This window comes from Abramis brama (assembly GCF_963993115.1).
Source record: "Abramis brama genome assembly, chromosome: 10".
NCBI classification, from domain to species: domain Eukaryota; kingdom Metazoa; phylum Chordata; class Actinopteri; order Cypriniformes; family Leuciscidae; genus Abramis; species Abramis brama.
Window position 1 is genome coordinate 5900560 of NC_139972.1, and position 8634 is coordinate 5909193.

The 8634-nt window shown below is 34.7% G+C and overlaps 1 long non-coding RNA gene across 1 annotated transcript; it reads left to right on the top strand.

Annotated features, from left to right (window-relative positions):
• The first annotated feature begins 2314 nt into the window (after window positions 1-2314).
• LOC311091548 lies at window positions 2315-4996 on the top strand. The gene is made up of 4 exons (XR_014608118.1): window positions 2315-2486; window positions 3501-3544; window positions 3723-3957; window positions 4212-4996. It is a non-coding gene; the product is annotated as an uncharacterized lncRNA (long non-coding RNA).
• Window positions 4997-8634: the final 3638 nt, after the last annotated feature.

Below are 8634 nucleotides of genomic sequence, written 5' to 3' on the forward strand. Positions count from 1 at the left end.
TGTCAGTATTTGATATTTGAATGTAGTAACTTTGCTTGCCTATTTACTATTTACATTACTTGTCCATTGCTTCCAGAAATGAAATAGGGACTGGTTTTGTGTTTGAGAAAGGTCTTCAACATGTTAAAGCATATAGGGGTCATTGAAGTCTATAGTTTAAGGGACCATTTGTCAGTTAAAGCCTATAGTTTCCATTTAGACTAAAGTGTCTGATCCTGAGAGAAAGAACTTGTTATCTTGATGTTTTGAGACGAGACTCCTGTTTATAGTTAGAGCCTGGCCAAATCCAACCTTGGAAAAGATGTGTGTCGGTGTGTGTTAGTCTTCTTGGTTACAGGTTAAGGAACCACTGGCATTGTTGGAGATTGACTGAGTTGTTGTTCGAGACATGTTGGCACCCAGCAACCCAAATCTGCGACCTGGAAGATCACGACGTGCCTAACTTCAGGGTCCGAGTGTCAGCGGCATAATCTATGGAGATATGCTTCTGTCTAGCTGTATATGTGTGGAAAATTACTATGTTTATCAATTTCTTAGCCAATCAGAATCATTCAGCCTGTAAGCAATGACGTAGCTTTGACCTTGGAAATGGTGTAACTGCTGTGATCTTTGTAACTGTAAGTGGGGCGGCCTACGAACTCCTGTGTGAGTCTTGAAGCTGACTTCTGCTGATGAAACTGCAAACTATCTTCAGTAAAACTTTTCTTAAATTTTTTATAATTCTGACTCCGGGTCTTCTTTCAAACATCTGGTCCATGGGTCCTAAACTGTTAACCCCTAACAATACAAAAAACTGAATCCCTTTAGCTAAAGCAACATATACTTGTATGAACATATGAGGAGTGGCTTTAAAGCTAACTTAAAGTAAATTATACATAGAGAACTTCAAGCAAGGACAACTTCGAGTAAATGCAGTACAGGAAACTTCAAGTCATTTCTATATAGGGAAAACTTTAAGTAAACTCTATACAGGATAACTTCAAATAAATTCTTAAATAATACAGCACTGCACATAAAACAGAAATAAGCTGAGAATAATTATAATACAAATTGACAGCATATTAAATTGACATTAAATGCCACTTCACATTATTTCACTTTGCGTGTGAAAGAGACATTTTCATTCGATTTTTAAAGCAAAAATCCGCCGGAATTGTCCGTCAATTGTCTATTCTATGGCAAGCTGTTTTAACTTTTATTCATTTCCAGGATACTAATTCTTGATATCAATAATTCAATTGGTAGCCTACTAGTTAAAATGATAGTTTTTGATTTCAAGAATTAGATTCAAGAATTGATTTCTTACTTGTTGAAATTCCAGTTTCACATATCAGAAATAGAATTCTTACTAGTAAAAACCTTTATTTTTGATATCAAGAATTAAATTGTCACTAGTTGAAATGTCTATTCTTGATATCAACAATTGAATTGCTACTGGTAAAAATGTTAATTTTGATATCAAGAATTAAATTGTCACTAGTGACAATGTTAATTTCTAATATCATGAATGTGATTGTTACTAGTAAGAAAGCCATTTTAGATATCTGAAATAATATTGATATCAGAAATACATTTTCAGATATCAAAAATGAAAAATTTTACTAGTAGCAATTCAATTGTTGATATCAAGAATAGACATTTCAACTAGTGACAATTGAATTATTGATATCAGTAATTCACATTTTTACTAGTAACAATTTAATTATTGATATCAAAAGTTATATTTCTACTAGTAAGAAATCAATTGATATCAACAATTGATTTTGAATGGCAGCCTATGGTGACATTTCACTAGTGAAAATACAATTACAGATATCAACAAGTACATTTTTGATATCAAAAATGTAATTCTTGATATTTAAAAATGTAATTCTTGATATCAAAAATTATTATTATTGTGTGTGTGTGTGTGTGTGTGTGTGTGTTTTTGTTTATATTACATTGTGGGAACCAAATGTCCCCACAAGGATAGTAAAACATGAGATCACCTCCATTGTGGGGACCAGCCAGCGGTCCCCATGAGGGAAATGGGTAAATAAACATACTAAATGATATTTTTTTGAAAATCTAAAAATGCAGAAAGTTTTCTGTGATGGGTAGGTTTAGGGGTAGGGTTAGTGTAAGGGGACAGAATATACAGTTTGTACTGTATAAAAACCATTACGTCTATGGAGAGTCCCCACAAAGATATGTGCGCCTGTTTGTGTGTGTGTGTGTGACTTAGTCTGTAAATCTATTTTCTGATTCACACCCCGGAGCAGAAGGTGGCGGTAATGCACCGATAAACTGGATGCCAAGCGCCGTAAAATAGCAACAAGTCGAAGAAGAAGAAGCTCCTCATGAGAGGTTTTGTTTTGCCCTGGTGAACATCTCTGAGCGTTTCTGTCTGTGTTTTTGTCTTCCCGTGGATTACTCTTGGACTGTTTATTCTCTTCGTGATTCTTTGCTGCCTGCCCTGGACTGTTTTCTATTGTGGACTGATTTATGTAAGTTTGCTGCCTGACCTTATGCCTGTTTTCAGATTACGAGTTGCTTTGTCTCTACTGTTGTGTTTGCTGGTGATTGACCCTGATTGTACGACCAAGATCACAATAAAGCTGCAAATGGATCCTCACTTTGCTGAAGCCTTGTTACAATTAGTGAAGTATTTAGTTTATATTATGGAAGTGCCATAAACCGGAATAATGTTATGTATGCGTTTTTCTGTCAACAGTTTGATGTATTTTTTTTACTTTTATTAACACACGTTTAATAAAGAATCTCCACATATAATTTTGGTGGATTGAGTCTGTGGAAATGTCGTTTAAATGGGTTTAACTTTCATTTTGATGTTAATGTATGTTTATAGCCATATGTGTGACCTGTGTATTAGATGAATTGCAGTCACTGTTAGGGAGGACGGTAATTAACATGTCTTTTCTCATGCATCCTTCAGCTGAAAGACAGTGAATCTGAAGACGTGTGTGTGTTGATTGTCTGTCCTCTGTTAATAAACTGCAGATGTGGTTCATTTGTGTTGCTGGGTGAAATCTGCTATATATTTACAAGACATTTTTTGACAACATTCACTGGTGTGTAATTTTGATTTGTATGAAAGTTTAAAGACAAAACATTTAGCCTATTATCTGCATAACCAGATTCTCATGTTTAATTCTATAGTTACCTTTTTACACAACATACTTTTCAATGTTAAAAATAATGATGGCTGATTTTATGAATTTTTATGCTATATTATTAGATGCCATTCATAAGAGCTGTGAAATATTAGCAAATAATCTAGGAATATAAATGCACTTATATCATAATCTTGTACAGCAGTTGTCGTTCACATTTTGACTATTAACAAGAGGATTACAAAACTAACCTTTGGTACATCAAAAATATAGTATTTGATAAACAGATCTCACTTGTTTTCTGTTATTAAATCAGGGTTCACTTGAAAATTCACATTTATCCTCCTTGAACTCATTCTAACAACTTAATGTTTTAATATGTTTCAGACCAGATGGAGGTGAAAGAGCAAAGACAAGAACTGAAGTTAAAGGTGATGATGCTGTAGTTTGTTTCAGTCTGTTGACACCAATAAAATGAGTTTAATGTGCCAATTTACAGAAGATCTCAGACATCACCATAATGAATGAGCTGAAAACAGGGAACTTTTGGAGACTAAGAGGTTTTTCAGCAGCAGTTTAACATGATGACTCTGTACTTTTTAAATGCAGATTGGATAAAATCACAGTGATCACAGTTCACACCTGCAGTGAAGCCCCTCCCACAACAATTCACCAATAAATACTGGGAATATTCCCATCATCTTACAAGAGAAGGACAAACTCCAGGAGTAGCAGCTGAAATCTGTGTTACTGTTAAAGATGGAGTTTATTAAAGAGGAGATTGAAGACATGAGTGATCCAGAACCATCCAGAATAAAACATGAAGATACTGAGGAACAAATAGGTTGGTGTCCATTCTTGATTCTTCATTGTTGACTGCTTTGGTAGATGTGAATTAATAAGCAGTATATGGATGAGAAATGATGGAGAAATGCATCTGAATGATCATAACCTTGTATATAGCAGTTGTCAAACATATTTTTACTATATTAACAAGTGAATGACAGAACAAAAGTGAAAGATCTGATCTCTGTAGCTTTCTGCTATTAAATCAGGGTTCACTTGAACTGATTCTAACTGTATTTCTGTGTATTTTAGACCAGGTGAGAGTTAAAGAGCAAAGACAAGAACTGAATGAAGTGGAGGAGGAACATCATAACTTTACAATTCAAAGAACAAAAGCCAAAAAGACGCACACCTGCACTCAGTGTGGAAAGAGTTTTACAAGGAAAGCAGACCTTAACGTACACATGAGAATTCACTCTGGAGAGAAACCGTATACATGCACTCAGTGTGAGAAGAGTTTTTCTCAAGCATCAAATCTCAAGTATCATCTGCGTATTCACTCTGGAGAGAAACCATTTAACTGTGATCAGTGTGGTAAAGATTTTATTTCATCATCAAATCTAAAAATACACCTTAAAGTGCATTCAGACGAGAGGCCTTATGTGTGTTCTCTCTGTGGAAAGAGTTATTCAAGGCCGGACAGTTTTAAACTTCACCAGAAAACACACAATGAAGTGAAAGATCATGTGTGTTGTGACTGTGGGAAGAGCTTTACTAGAGCTGAGATTCTGAAACGGCACCAAAGAATTCATACTGGAGAAAAACCTTACAAGTGCTCATATTGTGACAAGAGTTTCACTCAGTCTGGATCTCTGAAAGCACACGAGCGAGTTCATACTGGAGAGAAGCCGTATCACTGTACTCAGTGTGAGAAGAGTTTCACCCGATCAAATGATCTAGGGACTCATATTAGAAAGCATTGTTCTGTGTCACAGCGAGCAAATGTTTTGTTAGATTTGCATAAAGTAAATGTGTAGTTAGTTAACTAATAAACTACTATTACTGTGAAATGCCACAATATTTGTGTTTTTTATGTTTGTGAACAAGAAATTAAATTATTAGGGCCAAAGCCCTGAAAGGCCTTCTCGCCCTTCTCGGGCACTTTTGGGGCCCTTAACGTGCTCGAAAACTCTTGAAACTTTGGTTAGTTTTACCTACAGTTACAAAAATCTGTACGTATATTGGTCTCATCGAGCCGGACAACTTTCTAATTTACAGTCATTAGCTCCGAGCAACAGGAAGTCAGATATTTTGGTTTGAATGTGGATTTATTTGCAAAATCAGCCTCTGCATTTTTACCCACTCCTCTTAAGTGGTTTATTTTATTCCCACCAAACTTTTTCAACATGATGAAAATACATTAAAGATGCTAAATTGTGAATGGATAATAAATATCTCAAACGGTTTTGTTATGGCGAGGGATTAAAATAATGTCAAAAAAGGAAACACTTAAAGCCTCATATCTTCTAAAAATGTAATTATACACCATTTATTTCTATATAAAAGTATACAAATATCAGAACTAAAACCATTTTATTCTTTTTTTTTCAATTTAAGAATTATGTTTAAGTTTAAAAATAGCCAGAATGTTTTTTTAGTCCAAAAAATAAATGAATCATGTCATTTATAGTGCTATACTGCCCTCTTGTGTTCAAAATCAGGTAGGCCTATAGTATTTTTATATAAATATATTAGGGAGGTGACTGTGGGAATATTTTCCCACCGGTTAATCGACGCTAACTTAAATCGCTAACTTAAAAGCGAAAGTAAAATACGGACGTCCGCACAGACATTGATAATGGTGCGGAGTAGAGCGAGCGTTTTCAATGTATTCTTATGGAAGTAGGAATGAACTAAAACATTTTATGTATGTTTTCATGTGTCCACTGTTTAATCGCGCCCGCACCACACACACACACACACACACACACACTCCAGCATTGCAATCTTGACATCGCAGCCTGTTCATTAAAGCCCTAATAAATATAATAATAAAATAGTCAACCTAACATATAAAAATTACACTGCTCTGTTTAAATAGTCAGTAGTACAATTTGTATCATCCACGGTAAGCAGCGCTCCACTGTGATGTTTCCAAGCACATTTTTGCGCGTGTGAAGAGGATGATTTTTTCCGTCGATATGGGAACGTGAGTGAAGTACAAAGCCTATAATAAAGAATAGTTTAGCATCCAAATACTTAGCAAATGTTGAAATATTTTGATTCTAATGAGAGTGTTACGTGAACCCAACACTGCTTACATTCGTTTTTATTTTTACATTAAATTTAAAGGATTTGTTGTGGAATATTTTGAGTGTATCATAAAATCAGAATAAGGTAAGTAATATTACTTAAGTAATATTAAATAATAAGTAATGTTTTCTGTCTTTTATATATATATATATATATATATAGCTGAAGGGCCAAAGCCTTGGTCCAGTAATCGCTGATTTTGAATGCTTATTCAAAGAAAAACCAAAATTAAAAGAGACTGGAAACAAATGTAGAAAAACAACAACAATCAGTTATTTGTTAATATATTCCCTGAAGATGATCAGGTTTTTTTTTTTTTTTTTTACTTTTTAGTTACATAAAGCCTGTTATTACATAAACAGATGTATATACAATAACGAACATCTGTACAATAACAACAAATAAAATGACTATTTCACTGACAATGTTTGATTTTGTGAGTAAAAGATCCAATAATTAAAATAAATGAGATTCAGATAAAGCAAATGCATAGTGAAATAAACTTTAGTTATGTGACGTTAGTTTTGTGGAAGTTGTTTTTGAGTTGTAACTTTCTGACTTGTCATTTAGCTGTCAGTGTAAGGCAGTTCTTTGTCTCTAGTAAAACAACAAAATCGTCCTGTGGCCTGTTGCACAAAGCCGGCTTCAGTTGCTAACAGGTAAAGTTCGAGATTAGTTTGAGCAAACTGGCTTTTTAGGGCTCAGGAAAGTGGATTGGTTTTAATTGTGTTCATCATCATGGTAACTTACGCTACACGGCTAAACTACTACGGAGCAGGCTTTATTCTGGGTTAGAATAAACTTACACTTATCCCTCAACTAACGAATGCTAAAAAAATGTCCACAGTGAAACTTATTGAATTTAGTAAAAGAGATTAACGCATTGAGTTATTGCTTGTATGTGAGTTGAATCAATCACTTTATTATTTTTGTTTTGTGGGCTTATTTATACGGAGCCCCTGAGGGGACCTTTGCAAAAAAATAATAATAATATGGACTTTCGCGTGCGCACGAGAAACTATCGCGTGCACACGAGAAACTTTTGAGAAACTTTCTCAAGCCAACTTAATTATCAGTGAAATTGATAAATGTTGCAGATATGATTTACTATGCACAAACAAATGCCTTTCAACTTATGTGTGCAAAATTCAGAATTAAATGAATGTGCAGCAATGTGTACAAATAGAGAGTCCGTAGGCCTACTATATGTGTTGTAGCCATTAAATAAGCACATTTAGTTTCATATTTGTTAAAATATTATAATGTATAATTTTTCCATCTATGTTGATTATGAAAAGTGAACAGCACGAGTAAGATAGGATGTGCAATATATGAGACATGGAGTTTTTTGACCACTTCATTAAGTTTTGTTTTGTAGAAAACCTTTGTTTAAAGTGAATTTCGTTTTGTATAAATTGTATCTTAATTTTAATACATTTTTCATCAACCAATTGCCTGTATTTAATACATGAGAAGCAAATATATAGCAGACAATATAATCATGGAGGCGCGCCGCGGTCACTTGCATTGCACGTGAACTGGAGCGCATCTCATCATAAATTAACCGAAACTCGGTGTATGCCTCACAGACATGAGAAATACATCTGAAGAAAGTTTGAAATGTCTTTAAACGAAATAATCAAAACGAAAAGAAATAGGCTAGGCTACTCTCTGATTATGTAATCCATGATGTGGGACCTGGGGCACGTTCAAGTTCAAAACGGTGCGCAACATTTTGCTACGGTTTCCGGGACGTCATGTTTCCTGGAAACGGCGTGCACCGGTGTGCAACGGGGTTTGAAATACGTTTTCTCTTGTTTGGTGGGTGTGTCAGAACTGCAGTCCAATCAGCAGCAACATGTATATGAAGCACGCGGTATTAAAGTGAACTCGCACAATGGGTTCAAGGAAAGTAATTTACAAATGTGTTCGATGCAGCTCGGTATACGCAACAACTGAGGATATTAGAATACATGTTTGTCGTAAGTTTTATTGTAAAAATATAGGATATCAACATAATGATGTAGTTGTTTATATTTTTAGCTTCATTGCAAGTGTATGACATTTGTTATAGAAATAAACAATGGTAATTAAGAGCTTTTCCTAAAAATGAGAAAGAAAATACAGGGTATTAAAACAGTATGAACTACAAATAAAGTCAATATGTGAGGCTAAATAGATGTGTTTTAGTCTGAATTAGGTAAGATATGTGCTTCAGTTACAGCAATCCCTTCACTCGATTGGGATGTTCTCTTTTGTTCTGGGCGGCAAGTGCAGTAACTGTAACATCGGGCATATTTTGTAGTATTAAACACATATTTATACCGACTTCATCAGGCTCCGAAAATTCTTCACAAAGAACACAAAGAATGGCCTTCTCAGCTGCCATAGTTGCAACTCTTGCGTCATCAGAACAGTGTGT